This window comes from Corvus moneduloides, chromosome 8 (genome assembly GCF_009650955.1).
Source record: "Corvus moneduloides isolate bCorMon1 chromosome 8, bCorMon1.pri, whole genome shotgun sequence".
Taxonomy (NCBI): Eukaryota; Metazoa; Chordata; class Aves; order Passeriformes; family Corvidae; genus Corvus; species Corvus moneduloides.
Genome location: NC_045483.1, coordinates 26468804 through 26484596, shown reverse-complemented (window position 1 = coordinate 26484596; position 15793 = coordinate 26468804). Strand labels below are relative to the sequence as shown.

Genomic DNA, 15793 nt, shown 5'->3' with positions numbered 1-15793 from the left:
ACATGGAAAATATTAGTAATGTACATGAAAACAATCTTACTGCAGCTTTACAAGCAGCAATAATTTTGCTTTGATTTGAAACTTTGGGTTGAGTTGCCCATTTTTTAATTTAAAGGAGGACATATGAAGAGACAGCAGAGAAAAGATGAAGCTTTAATAATAACACATCTACTGAAAAGTAGGATTTTTTTTTTTTAAAAACTGGCATTTTTGATCAAAACCTTTTCAAGTGGAAAGCGAAACCACAGCTGAAAAACCCTGACTGCAGAAGCATTACCTGCTTATCGCAGCTGAATGTTGGTTCTCTTGCAGATGGCTGGCTGCAGTCACTCCATATTTATGGCATGTGCTCCTGTGTGCGGTGGGAGAAGGGCTGGCAGTGCTGGTACCAGGGCTGATCGAAGTGATCATTGCTACTTTGCTTACACAGACAGATACTCACATGCTGCAGGGCAAAAATGGGTTGAAAGGCTGAAAGGATGTGGAAACTCCAAGCCATAATGTCTAAAGGTGAGCTGTTATTGCAGTGACTTTCCCAGGTGGAGAGCTTTGAAAAAAGGCTAATACACTGAGAGGTGCCTCTGCAGTTCTGAGGCAGAGGTGTTCAATGACATTAGGGATAGTTTTGCACTCACAATCCTGGTGCAAATAGCTGGACATAACCATGGCTAACCACTCCAGACCCCCAGCTGGATCACAGAGCACAACCACTGGGTGCTCAAACACACAGCGTGGGTGCAGATTTAGTGCCTGTGACCCTGCCGTGTCTCCAGATGGGGCTGCTACAAATGGAGCTGTACACTGGGTGGAAATGCAGAATTTTCTGCAGAAACTTGTCAGTTGTGAAGTTCATTTTAAGAGCTGAATCAGTTATTTACTACCTATATTGTGCTAACACTCAGCTCCGAGGTGCTGTTGCTGTTTACAGCATACAAGGAAACAAAAGGAATATCCAATACCAAGAGGAGATTCACTTTTGAGTTACACAGGCTGTAAGGAAACAGGCAGATGATAGAAAACAGGCAAGCAAATCTGTAAACATAGACCGCAGGAATTACGAAGTGCTGTGTGCATTATAAAATCAATGCTGTTATTCACAATGCTGGAAGACAGATTCAGGAGCCTACACTTAGGTAACAATTTCTCCCTTTCTTCCTGTTCTGTCTTTTTATTCATGGCCATAATGTATGTGTTGGGGGGAGAAAAATCAAGAGGATGGCTATGTAAAAATACTGTACTGTGTAAAAGATGCTGTAAATCTCTGATTTGTTTGTCTCTTTCCAATTGTGCAGAACCATGAAGCATGAGCAGGGTTGTCAGCGCCAACAGAGTCAATACTGCTGTGAAAGACTAAATTGTATTCTTTTCCACCTTCTGCTACATTAACAAAATTGCTTGCTAAGTTCTGATTCTAGGACATTTGCAATTTGCAGTAGCTGATGATGATGCATGAAGCAGAAAGAATGTGTTGATTTTTAAACTGGATTCAGTTGTTACAGGAGGAATATTTTGAAATTATTATTTACAAACTCTTAAGAATCATAGTGGAGTGCCCTAACTATATTAATTATGGAATATCAAGATGTTACTTTAAGAGAGTTAATTGTCTAACTAATAGCTGCATTACAAAAGCAGTTATTAGATTGTTCTAGAATCTCTTGCCCCCTCCCCCAGCAATTAATTAGTCAAAATTAAATAAATGGTAATGTTATGGTTAAATGACTCAGGTTCTACATGGCTGTAGGTGATACAGCTGCAGTGCCTTAAGTTCTACTGACAGCCTGAGCTCTCAGAAGAAACATTAAGCAGCAACTGAGTACATGTTTTATGCCTAATGATCACTGAGTTCCATTAAAACATATGTGTACTGGGAAGAAACACATCGTATGAATTAGTACGAAATGGCTTTCAAAGAGAAAAGAGCTACTCAGCCCTGTCCTTCCTTTTCTTTAAGCTTAAGGATTCTTGTTAGTGTTTTCCCCTCCTCCCCCCAGAAATTCCTTGATGGTTTTGCCTTTAAAATTCAGCATAGTTTCACAAGACTCTTTTCCAGAACAGCACGTAGAATGTATTGCTGAAACAGAAGGATATTGCACACAAAAATAAACTGGCCGAATAATGTAGCTGCTCTGAATTATTCACAGCTATCTAGCAAGCATTGTTTGCAATGGAGCAACTAAGTAAACAGGATGGAAAATGAGTTTTGGCATGATTCTAGGAATTAGCATTCTCCATTTCTATGGTAACATTGATAAAAAGTTGTTGCTAATAATAATGAAATACACGCAGAATGAAAATAAGTAAGCTAAATAGAAGTCATCTATTGTAAGCCTAAGTGTTTTTCCCTTTCTACTGGGAAACACGTGTACAAGCTTGCACACATCTCAACTTTGGTACAGCACAACTAATGCGTGTATTATTAGCTCAGTTTGCCAGCAAGTAAAGACAGATGTTTGATGAATGCGTATTGACCTAGGGTAGCTATAGGAAGACTATTAACAGAGAAAAACCTGTGAAGAGATTGTTTGTTTCACAGGCATTTTGTAGAATCATAGATTCATTACCAACCACTAATGAATCCAGGGTGTATTAAAATTTTTGGTAGTTTTTCTCTGACAAGAATGCCCAATGATAAAAATACACAGAAAGAACTTTCTCAGCTGAGAAAATGTGCCTAGCACATTTATAGTCTTAGGTAGAAAACAATTTTCTTTACCTCCAGCTATTGATATAATGTATTATATAATTCTTATCAGTACACATATACATATTTATATCTTTTTATAGTTTTATAGATCTGTATCTAGAAAAAAATATTTTTTGCCTTACCAGGGTTTCTCAAATCTCAGTTGCAGTGGAAGGAAAATAACAAAAAACCATAACGCAAATCTCACCATCCCTTCCCTTAGCAGAAAACTTGTGAAGGTTCCTGATGATACAGAGGAGAGAAGTCTGATCCCATCACCAAATAAATCAAAATCCATTACAGGAAAACAAGGAAGAGAAGGAGGGATGAAGAATTATAAAACCTCATCTGTTAAGCTTTGCCTCAAATACAATCTGAATGTGCAGCAAAGCTCTACCAGCTTTACATAAGCAGGGCTTCTCATTCATTTTCACAGGGTTCTGTATTTTTAAGTTCTAGAGAAAAGGAAAAAACACTGAAAGTTGTCAAATATTTTCAGCTTCTGGGTGGAACTGAATTCCTGATCTGAAAGACAGATTTAGCAAGGTTTCCGGGGCACACTGAAAAATACAAATAATTTAGAGACAGTGTGTGGGAGATGAAGCGTCTAAGTGAACCAGCAGCATCAAGAGCAGCCAGGGGAGAGAATTGTCTGTATCATCTGCAGAAAAGAGTAATACACCTCCTGCATGTGTGCTAGGGGAGGTATAAACAGCTTTTTGCCGAAGAAAAATACATTTGGATCAAAGATACAGTGTGAAACATAATAAAAGCTGCTGAAAGCAGCTCCAGCCAGTGCTGTTAGTGAGTGAGTGTGTGTCAGCCTGTGCTCCTCAGGTGCCCACTGCACCTCCCTGTGCTGGCTTGTGCTTTTGCTCCTCTTCCTTTGGGGGTCAGACCCCAACCTTCACCTTAGATGTCCTCAGGTCTATACCAGAGTTCACACTTGCACTCTGGATAACAGAGTTTGAAAACTCTGTCCACAGTAATTTTTTGTTGGATAGAGGACTAAAATCAGGAGGCTCCTTTGAGAGTTCCAGCCAGGAGAGTGGCTGGACCACCACTGTAGCTCCCAGTGGAAAGCAGCCTGCTTGCCTTGCAAACCAGACATCCCACAGAGCTGCTCGATTCATGGTGGAAAGTGAAACATTGCATAATATGCACTCATTTTGCACAGTTGCAAACAAGCCATGAGTTTATTTAATTCTGCTGGCTATTCCAGTAGGTAGCTATTAGCAGGAATCACATCTGATGGTCATCCAGGTCACACCAGAGTGGACCTGCACCAGGGGCACCACCTGTCTGGACATCCCGGAGCAGTGAGGGCCTGCGGAAAGAGGTTGTGAGCCCTTGGACCAGATTGGTTTTCTCTAACAAAAGGACATACACGCACCAGTGATAGCACAACCTGGGGAGGAGCGAAGGCAAGGAGCAAGGTGAGGGTCTTTCTTATCAAAGAAGGCTTGAGCCCAGCAGTTTAGACCTCAGAGATTAAGAAACATCAAAGACTAAAGCCATTGGAGACCAAAGTACAGCACTGGAGTCTTGATATTGTCACTTGACTAATCTGTTAAGTGCTTGCTTTTTCAGTTGTTATCATTTAGATTGTCATGAACTGCTTAACTAACAGGTGCCTGCCTGGAGTTTGGAGGTTTGCCTTGTTTCTCACTCTAGCAGAACATCTCAGCCATCACGGCTATCCCCCAGTTCCCTTATCACACCAGCTGTGACAGTGGAACATTGGAGAAGCTTTATTTCCTTCTGACCCCTATCATTGAAAACCAGCCAGAGTTAACACAAGTGGTAAGAAAATGCTGGCAGCTCTGGGCTGCCTTGAGCTGGCTCTCCTGGCCCAGGCATGTCAGTGGGTGTCAAAGCCTTGTGAGGATAAAACTTGCAGCAATAGCAACTAATTAAACATGTTTAGTCAGGGTATCAGCCTCTGTCACTTCCCACCACATATCAGTGCCATGTACTTAATTTTTCACAGTTGTAAAAGGAAACCTTTCTACTTTTTTCCTGAGAATGCCATTTCCTAAGGAAGATGTTAGGAAAGGCTCGGGAAGCCATGGCAATTAATATCTGAACTGTTTGCAACCAGTATTACTATGGGATTAAGCTCATTTGGGGAACAAAACACAAAACTGAAATAACAATCTTTAATTTGTTCAGGGAAAACATTTCAAGAGACCATCCAAAATGCTCTTTGGTGAGGGATATGCAACATCATTTAGATGCCATGTATTTCACACCAGTTATTTTGGAAATTCAAGCTGTAATTTTCTCTAGTCATAGCTGTATACAAATTAAGATAATTAAAAAATTATAATGCATAAAATATGGGTCTTTCAGGAATGAAGAAAACTAATTTGAAAGGTAATTTTCATAAAAATTAAATAAAGAACAGATTAGAAGATGTGCAATCCATGAAATATTAAAAGGTTTAATTTAGGTACTTGCTATAGGACTTCAACTTCAAAAAATAATAAAAAAAGGTAATTTCAAAGATTGACTGGCCTCAAAGGGTGAGAGACAAACATTTGGAATATTAGTTCTGACAGATTTTTCATTTTGTTGTTTCTGCTTCATCCTTTTTCAAAATGCTAATTATTTGTTTCTTTACAGAATATTTTAGTTTGTTCTTAGAATTCTGTATGAAGAGAGGATTGTATTGAGTTCATTTACACCCTAAACATGAAAAGACAAAATCCCCTGCCTTTTAGTGTCACTCTATAAGTAAGGCAAACTCTATTCACACAACAAGTCCTAGCTGGTGCCTTAACTGCTCAATATCCTTAGTGAATCTGGCTAATTAACAAAAACCAAAGCCATGTCATAACCTCAGCACTATTTTTGTAAAGTACTGAACAAAACCAGACTAACAGGATTGTTAGGTAAAGGTAAAGCAGGATCTGTCATCTTACCACTTCTGCATTTTTTCCCCAGGACTTCTGAATTTGCTTCTTTGTACAAGGTGACTGCTTTTGTCCATGTTTGCACATCTGTCTACATACTGATCTATAAAAAGTGTTTCTATTTCTATAGATAACAATCACACTTTAATACTTTACTAGTACAGTAATTTTTCTCCAGAGTAGAGCTGTTTATTCCAATTATTTACTCTCCTAAGCGCACCTTTCTCAGGTGATTCTTACTAAATGCACTTTTTTCATCACTTCTCAGCTGTACTTCTCTTGACATGTGAACTCCTAAACGTCATGCATTAAAAAAATTCTATTATTACATCAGTACTTTATTTATAAGCACAGACTGAAATTGGTACAGAATTTCCTTTTCTCTTCCTGTAACCAGTGCAGCCAAGTCTAGATTAATGCTGGGACTTCAGCATAGAAACACAGCCACAAATCCTAATATCCTAAGTATTTTCTCTTTTTAATCAATTTTGCCTTTAGCCAAAATTCAGGTAATGTAGAAATAAACCTGTCAGATGTAATTTCACTTCTCCGGTCCCTCTGCTGGAGAGCATGGAGCCATGCTGTTCATAAGTGTGGGTATAACTGCTGGGAAGCCTCTAGCCAAAGTCCCTTTTCCAGTGTATCTCTCCTTCCATGTTTTAATTTAAAAAGAAAGTATTAAACTAATCATTTAGATGTAGAACTCTTCCTCGTACTCAGAGGGAAAGCAAAGATTTCATTGCTTGGCTCTCGCAGCACCCTCTGGTCATCCCATTAAACACAGGTCCCAGAACGGGACATTTTTAAGCATGCATTGATTCACTTTACCAGAACAATTCTTTGCCATGATTGCTTCTCTCATATCATTTATCTCTTCAGCTAAAAATCAGTTATTCACCAGCTGAGATTTATTGGGCCTGACCTCTGCTGGAGCCAACACCAGCAGTATTACACAGAACCCTTGAACAGTTACAGGCCAAACCACTGGGTAGATGGAAACCCAGAGAACTGGAATGGCGTGCCAAAGAGTTAGAGAAAACTGCTGGAGAGATTTATGAATAAAACCTGGGATTCAAGGAAGGGATCAGTTCACACTTTTATCAGGCTACTCACATGAGGAAAAAAAAAACCCTGCTCTTCTAGGTGCATGCATGACTTGATCTGACAGGGTTGTTTGCAGTCCTGCCTGGGATGTTTTTTGTGTAAGAGCAACCACAGGATCAAAATCCATGACTGTGATTGTCACAGCAAGCGCTGCTTGCGGAGCCTCCCGCCCCAGCACTTGCGGGCTCTGGGCCGTCACGGCAAGCCCTGGTGCTCCTCACAGAGACTGCCCTTCATCCGGAGTACAGCAGAGGGGGAACAGGCAAAAACCACGTGAAAAACATCACAAACCTTTTGAACTGGTTTTTCCTTGAAGTGTGTGCCTAGCAGTGATTTGTAAAAACGCTGAAGAGGCTGGTACCGCAGCGCGGTCTCTTGCTGCTGTACCTTGCACTTTGGCACGTACGTCCTGCACTTTGCCAACAGCCCTTTCACACAGCTTAATCCTTATCCTGGCCAATCTTAACATGAGGATTTACAGGACAGACACATAGGATTTCTCAGTTAGGGCTATGTCATATACACAGATTTTCCCAGGGGTCCCTTTGAGTCTCCTTTATGAGTACAGTACAAGGCAAAGATGCAATGGCAACAACCAGAGTTTGGCCCAGTTTATTCACCCTTAAAGAAAAGCAAGAAGCTACAGAGTGCGCTGAATGACAAGAAAATGTTTGTTTACTGGACTAAAGCCTGGAGATCCTTCCCTGGTACAGATAATAGAAGCAGTTTTGTGGTGTGCCAGCCAAGAAAAACATCCGTTGCTCAGCATGGCATCCAGCTAAACTAATCTTTGTTTTCCACGGGAGATGTTTTTTCAATAATTTCTAAGAGCTAAAGGACTTCATTAAGAATCATGCAAGCATTGATCCAGATGTTAAACCTCTCTGTACAACGGGAAGCCCTCTCAGAAAGCAGTAAAGGATAATTGGTCCATTATTATCTGGTCTTGAGAAAAGAGAGCAATATCGCCTATTTAATGTTACTATACAGAAGAATTTATTTCATTGTGTACATGCTGTTCGAACACATTTAATTATAATGGTTTTGTGTAATTAAAGTTCAGGTAAACATTAAATTTCAACCTCTTGTAGCCCTGAAATTCATTACTGTTGCTAAATCTTATCCAAAGAAAAGCTTAACACATGAGAAGTGAAACAGAGCTCCTTTTTAAATAACCAAAGCTAAGCAAAAGTAGTATTTCTCAGTTGTTCCTTGTAGACTTTTCTTTAGTTCTTATTTGTATATTAGTTTTCTATCAGCTTTAACCTTGGCAAATGATAATATTGTAAAAATAATTCTTAGACAGGCTGATAAACACAAGCACACAATGTTCAACAGGGCTCCAGCAGAGACTGAAGGCAGTGTGAGACCATGATTTCTTGCACACTGAATTGTGATGTGTCTGGCAGCCACTCACCACCAGTGGGATCCTTCCCTTATGGTGAGAGATCCTTAGACGGAGGGATCCTTCTCTTAAATAGAGAAGGTTGTCCACTGATCACATTAAAAGTCCCTGATCCCTTGCTGAATGTTGCCTTTTCAGAAATCAGGGCATCCCTTCAGTGTGAGGGCCTGGACACTCACTCCTTGGAGCTCAAGATTTTGTCTGAAGATGTCCTTAAAAACCATAAGGGATGGCATGGCCAGAGTCCAATAACTAGATTTGACACTGTCTGTAATTAGACTTTCATCTTCACTGCTTCTTTATTAAAAAAGCAGAAGGCTAATACATTTAAAAGTAATGAATGAGAAGATTAAGGGACTGAACTAATGTAAAGAAAACAAAATTGTTTTTGTAATTTGTAAAACGTGCCAGACTCTAACAGGCAGTTTAGAAATGCTTATTAACACAGGCAGAGAGAGACAGGAGGGAAAAAGGTACAGATCTAGAAAGGCTATAGATGTAATTATGGGTGTCCTCAGAGTCTGACATATTAGGCAATTTTGAAACAAATTCGTAATGAAAATCCTTTTAATGAAACATATTAATGAAATCCACATTGATATTATTGTTGGGATGTAGGCAGAAATTCACTTAAAAGAATTACTTCCATGCCAATCAGTTTTTCCAATTTAATTTGGAGCAGCCTGAATTTACCGAAAAGTACAAAATTGATTTATGTCTAAAGATCACATCTTGTAGAAAATGGCATTGTTCTGTTTGTGGAGGGAATTTGCCATCATTTCTCTCTGTTCTTGCAGGTCTTGGATCAATGCAACTTCAAGCAAGAGCCTTGACTCTGGCCTTTTTCCTGGAGAGCTCTCTGGAGACTGGGCTGTGCCCGATGCAGGGTCTGGTGAGGGGCAGTGCTGTCTCTAGCTGTGGGACAAAACTCAGGCTGCAATCAGGGGTATGCTATTCCTTCACAGCCACAGACAACAGAAGCACATTTAAAATTTCTGTAGTTAATCTGGCCTTTTAGATTACTTTTGAAAGTGTTTTTTAGGTGAAGACAAAGCAAATGCAGAAGAAGTCTAAAAAAAAAAATGTTCTGTTAGGTTTTGGGTTGGGGAAAAAATTCTTTGTTCCTTGTGGTTAGACCATCATCACCATTAAACTTGAACTCTAACCCGCTTCTGATTCATGCAAAATAAATGGTAATTGCTCATAACTATAAAAATCTAAAGGAAACCCATTAACACTTCTCCCATGTCATGTCTAACAGGAAGAAATAGTATTGGGAAGACCTTCATACATCAGCAGTGCCACAGTAGATTCAGGGAGCTATATCACTCAAAAAACAACTCATGCAAATACCATGAAATGACCACGACAGCCTTCAAAAGTGTCTGAGTGATGAACTCAAGTATCTGAACTCAAGCTATCAAACACCTCACTGATGCCAACACCCAGGTAGAGGCTATTTATGTCAATGGCAAGCTGTCAGCACATTCCTGTGTTGCAGTAACAGGAGGTACCCTCCTGAGCCTTATGAGAAAGAATCATTTTCCAGCCCCCACCTTTAAAATGAAAACCCAAACCAGAAACCAAGCTGTGCCCTCTTTGCACCTGTAGATCTGCTACAGAATTCACACAGGAACCATTAGCTAAAGCAGTAAAAAACTCTCTAAATAATCCAACTCTATATTGAAAACTGTTTTTTTTGCAGATGACATAGATCCTGGAAGCAGTTAAAAAGCATTTACTAGAACATGCATTTGCAAGCAGTATTTCCTAGCTTTCAGAAGTATTCTTGATTATAGTTCTGTCCTCTATAGTAGGAAGTGGGTATGTTATAAATTGCTAGGGCAGGGTTATAAATATTATGTTTTACTATTCAATACAACTCACTTCTACTTCAGGCTGCACACTTACACACATGTTCATTTTTAGCCTGCAAGCAGTCATCCAGAGACACCCCCTGCCTTAGCTTATCAACTGAGGCTTAAGTTTGATTCACCTGCCAGTGCCCTACTGCCACTTGTGGCTTTTTTGGTTATTACAATAGGCTTTCTAGTTTCTACAAAAAAGAAAATAATTCACGTGGCACATATTTTGAAAGAGAAAAGCACATTTGTTACCATAAGGAATACAAAAAACCCTCCTCCACTTCAGACATATAAACTGAATTTCTATTAAAACATTTTCTTCACCTGACATACGGAGCTGCAGCCAGAAGGGATATTGATTGCTCTGTACAAATGCTCTGGTGTTGGTTTTAACAATACTGTCAGCCTGCTTCACCAATCCTGCTAATACATTTAGCAAAACCCCATCTGTAGTCTGTCATTTACACAACCACTACACATTCACTATTTTAAATTCTCATTCCATCACATTTATACGGTTACTTCCATAGCCCCCCTCACTGCACACAGATTGCCACATCCATTTGAATTTCTGAAGCAGGCAGAAAAAGCCTGAGGCAAGGATTTTAGTGGAGCAACACACACACCCCCTATAAAGGGCTTTCCTTTTTATTGGAAACCCAGCTTCACCCCTCCATCTCCAGTAGCTTTTAAACACAGCTTTTGCTGAGCAACAGAGCTCTGCCATTCCTGCTTTAAAGCTGAACATTTGGCTGTGCCAAACCAACCCATGTTCAGACCCAGTCCCTCGGTGGGGCCATGGCCTGCCAAGCGAAGGGACACAGACTCTGCCTACCTCTCCTGCTGCCTCCTGTCACTCCCATCCTGCAGCCTTTTCTTCCTGTGCCACATGACAGGAACAGTGACAGTTTCAGAGAATTATTTCCTCTGCACAATTCTTTTGGGAAGCATATGTGTAATCAATGTTTAAAGTGGGAATTATTTAAAACAATCGTTGTGAGGGTTGAGGATTCAGTAATTATTCTGTGCAATTAGTCCCCAAGTAGAGTGAGACTACATTCCCTGGTGATCTGAGCTATGGAAACATTATGAGTGCCTGAGAGAAAATAGTTCTCCCTAAAAGAGGTTGGCTACAAAATGCAATCACTTTGCAAAGGGAAGGAAAAGGACTACAGGTAAAAGACAGACCAAGGAATTTGAAATTATTTTCCTATCTTCTTTTGAGTCCTCTGTCTCTCCAAGGAGAAGCAGACATCTGCCATGAGGTGAAGAAAGTGCTTTTGCTATGGGAGCCATTGATAAGAGCACAGAAACTGCTATACAGTTTGACATTATCAAATCAGAACAGAATGGTTTCGTGCTCCTGAATACTGCTACCATTTCCTCTTCAGTGGGCAGCCATCACTTCACAGACTATTTTCCGTATTTTCCATGTGAAAACTTCATTCTAAACATCTCAGCAAAGAAAGGCTTCTTCTTGGAAAAGACTGTCTAAAATTTTGTTTGAATTGTTAAATTAAAATGTGCTCTCCTCCTGCTCTGCCTCACTATTTATGACAAAACAAACATTTTTTCCCTGGGAGCTGAAGTCAACAAATGGTAAATCTTCCTTGCCCCACTGAAGAAATATGGCAAGTGGAATTTAAGAGTGTCATGAGAGCCACTAGCTCTGTGCCTTCTAGGATGACACAGCGTGTCCAGTGTGACGCCTGCCAGTCAAATGCATGGCATCTGCCCCCTGAGAGCAGGCCCAGCACAGCTCTTTGAATCCCTAATCCCTTCTGAAAGCAATTTCTGGTCTCCTGTTTGTTCTAATTGAAATTGGCAGCAGAGGTGAAGCATCTCCCCCTGGGACCTTGCCCCTCCCAGACTGTATCCTCCCATCAGAAACCGGAGCTAAGCCTCAGAGAGCAGCAGAAAGGTGCTGCTTTCCCGTGTGGGGATGATGAAGTGTCACAGATGAATCAAGTGACATGTGGGTGGCTGTTTGGGAAAATGCATTTTGTGTAAAGTGTAGATGCCTGTACTTGGATGAGTCGTGCCCTGTTGTTTCCAAATCAGTAATTTGAAAGAGTTGCTTGCATGCAGGACTGACAACATCAGCTCCTGAGGTCTAGACAAAACTCTGAACACAGTGTGGGACTTGCTATTAACTTTATGCATTTTTTTTAGCACTCCATCAGGAATCTCACTCCCCAGCAACAGCCAAAGAAGATTGGTGGAGAGGACTGCAAGGAGCAGGGTCCCATAGCAGGACCCCCTCTGCACCACATTTAAGGGAGACAAGAAAGATCCAGAGGTTCTTTAAAGAATATTGATCACTAGGTGGGAAAAAATATGTTTCCCAGAGGAATACATCATTTGAATACCCTGAAACTGTCTAATTGACCTTGAGAAGAAGTAATACTGGAGTTAATTAGGATTGTATTAAAACTTAAACCCTGACAGTTTCATCTGTTGCTTCAACTTTCAAGACTTTTATGTTTGAATTACTTCCAAAAGCGTGCAGGTGATGGCCTGTACTTTGTCACAGTTCACAGGGTAGGCAGAAACTTAAACAGAACCATGTTCTTGCAAGAACATTATTTTATCTGAAGCACAACTAACAGGAAGGTCATATTCTACCCTTTTCCCTCCCCTCTCTCCCTTAAACACCTTATTTGCTACAGCTACAGAGATTTAGAAAGAAAAATCAGGGCATCATATAATGATTCATAGCCGAGCACAGCAGAAGCATTAATCATTTTTAACTCTAAAAGCATATAAACTTCCAAGGATGATCAGTCAATGCAACACGTTTATATTTTAGGTGGAAATCAGATTTAGAAATGGAACATCCTGAACCTCTGACCAGAGAACAAAGTATATGAAATGCCACAGAGCCGTTTTCAAAGAGCCCAAATGCATGGCTTCTACTCATGTAAAGAGGCAGCCTTTCATATAGGCAATCCTATTATTTGCAATTCTGTTCATGGTTCAAGAAAATATCAGGAAAGATGAGCCAGAGGAGCAGAACAGAGCCACACATGCTGGGTCTGCCTGTCTCTCTTAACAAGAGAAGTAAAGGAGGGATGCTGATGCTTGACAGAAGAGTTGAAAACTTGGAAGAGACCTTGTGTGATTCATTCTTCTGTCTGAATAGACCTTGGTGATCTTTCTGATGATTCTCACATATGTTCCTAGTGGGTCTTCTGGAATTAGAAATGTTGAAAAAGAAAGTACTGAGTGTAAGCTCTGTCCTGGGATACATGGCAAAAAGAGAACATCCCTAGGAAAAAGAAAACCCAGCAGTGACAAATACCAAGTGCAATACTCAGCAGAGGACAAGGCACACTATATGATTTTTTTAATATGTGTAGTAGCGATTTATAAATGAGTCTGGCTTTCATTGTCTGCAGTGGATGATGCAGAGATAAAGGCAAGTGCCCACACTACCACTGGGCACTGGGAATTCAGTGTGTCCCTTTTGACATTCTGTATCTCCCTCTGTATTCCTTACAAGAAAATGAAATGCCTTCATTTTCTCCATATCCTCTTTCACAAAAAAACCAAAAATAATTTTAGTCTGACAAAAGGAAAGCCTTGACCCATAACACAACCTGAATTTCTGTGTAAAGTAGAAACTATCAAAGCTATTATATACTTATGGATTTCCCAGGGATACAAAATTCTGTAACTAGTATTAGGGGAGAGGGAAACAGAACAAGTAATGGCAACACCCTTTCAACAACAAAAAAAAGTGATTAAAAGAAAAGCTTAGATTATCTTTATATCAGTAGGTTTCTGATGAAAAACCCACCCAAAATTTATAATTACCTGCCATTTGTGTTATTTATCTTCAAACAATGTGAAGAAATATATTGAAAAAGCAAACTATTTTTTTTCCCCTTTTTTTCCCTTTTAGGTTTACTATATCAGTAAGCTAACATACCATGAGTCATAATTGAACTCTAAGGCTGTTGTATCTATTTAGTTGTCACAACAGCAGCAGTATCTTCTGGGAACAAGGCAATAGGAAAAGAATTTCAGAGATAAGAAAAGATTTATTATACTGTTGATGCGACTGTTTTGCATGAAATACTAGAAACTGAACTAGGAACAATGGAATTTAAAAGAAGTTTGAAAAGGAGTAGCAGAGAAGTGGCTCAGAAGCCTTAGGAGCATATTATATTGTTGAAAGTGTTTGTTGGTACTCCTGAAGAAAAGATTTACTGGGAGAATTGATACCCTGTAAACTGGGGGCAAGGCGAAGTCTCCAAGTTTTCTGAGCACTCCCCACTAGCTAGAAATCTTGCTTTTTGCTTTCAGCTCTGCACAGTGACAAACACAGAGAGCAGCATCTCAGTAGAGCAGCATCTTCTCTACTCCAGAGATGGACCAATTGCTCGGCATGCAGAGCAGGGGCCCGCCCACCCACAGCATTCCCCACGCTTTCCATCATCTATGGAAAGTCAGCTTGCTTCTGTTACCGAGGAGAAACTCTTACAGGATAACAAAAAGCCACTAATACAAGATAAGAACTGTTAGTGGGAAATCATTTGTTGAGGCTGAGAACTGCCTTGGCAGCCCTGTCCTGCCGGCGTGGCCTCTGGGGAGAGCTGGTTCTGCTTTGCATTCTAGATAACGCTACAATTTATCACTTTTCCTTCCGAGATGCAGTTCATTTATCCCTGCGTGGTAACCTGTCATCTGTGCTCCTTTTTCATTTACAAGAAATAAAAATATGGTAAGATGGTAAATATACCATCTTCTAGGATGTCACTCCATACTTATTAATAATACATGACCAAATGTGAGAATTATTTAAAGGAAAATCAGAAATTTAGCATAACCTTTATCATAAAACTTGCTAGAGAAAAGGTCAGGATGGTTGGTGCATGTAATGTCCAGGAACCTCTATGTAGCAAAGGAATTTAGGACAAATCATGCCATTTGTAGGGTTGCAAAATAGCCAAACCCAAAAAATCTAGCTCTGACAGCGTGTTATTTCCAACAAGGTCTCTTGTTGGAAGCAGGTTTTGTGGTACAACTGTGGGTCAGGCTAGGGATATATGGAAGAGTTATAGACCCTTTTTAGCTCAGAACCACAGACCAAACTGTAGGTCATTATTACTTTGCAGTCCAGGGCATTTTAAACTTCTCTGATGATTCTAGGAATTAAAGTTTCTAAGATTTAGCCAATGACCTGCATAAGTGCCATCGATAGTCATTAATTCCAATTAAAATTAACCCCACTCAAACAGTGGTGTAGCAAGACAGGATGGCAAGAATGCCAGAAAGAATACCATTTATCAAACAACTAAATCAAAACAAAGTGACATAAAAATTACTTCACCAGTTGCACTTCATATGCCTGAAAGGTGCACACTCAAATATAATTTTCTGCATTTATATGGAAATCAAGATTGCCTCCAACTGAACGGGTTATTGCATTCTGCTTTAATATACTGACCCTTGGCTTTGTGCTGTTATGAGCTTTGTCCCAGACAAGCCTGCGGCAGTGGAAGTCGGCTCTCGAGGCAGAAAACTCCTAAATATCTCCACTTGGGCACCAACTGGTAAAAAAAAAGGCTCCAGAAACTTGCAAAGAGGAGGTTTCCATCAGAGAGAAGGTGGCTGAGGTACCTGTGTGTGAGAGGAGGGATAGGAAAGTACTCTGGGAATACCCTGGGTGTCAAGGAGCCCCGCCAGGGATGCCAGCAGCACAGGGGCATTCCAGAATTCCAGCAGCACGTCGGCATTCCGGCATTTCCCCAGCATTCCAGCACCCCCCTGCTCAGCAACCAGGTCTGTGGGCAAGCAGCCACACAGCTCAGCT

General features: G+C 40.3%; 1 long non-coding RNA gene across 1 annotated transcript in view; it reads right to left on the bottom strand.

The window, feature by feature from the left end:
- LOC116447133 overlaps positions 1-15197 on the bottom strand; it is a 40816-nt gene extending 25619 nt beyond the window's left edge. The window contains exons 1-2 of the long non-coding RNA XR_004241494.1: positions 2830-15197; positions 278-445 (exon numbers count right to left, since the gene is read on the bottom strand). This is a non-coding gene — a long non-coding RNA (uncharacterized LOC116447133). The remainder of the gene's footprint in view (positions 1-277; positions 446-2829) is intronic.
- Positions 15198-15793: the final 596 nt, after the last annotated feature.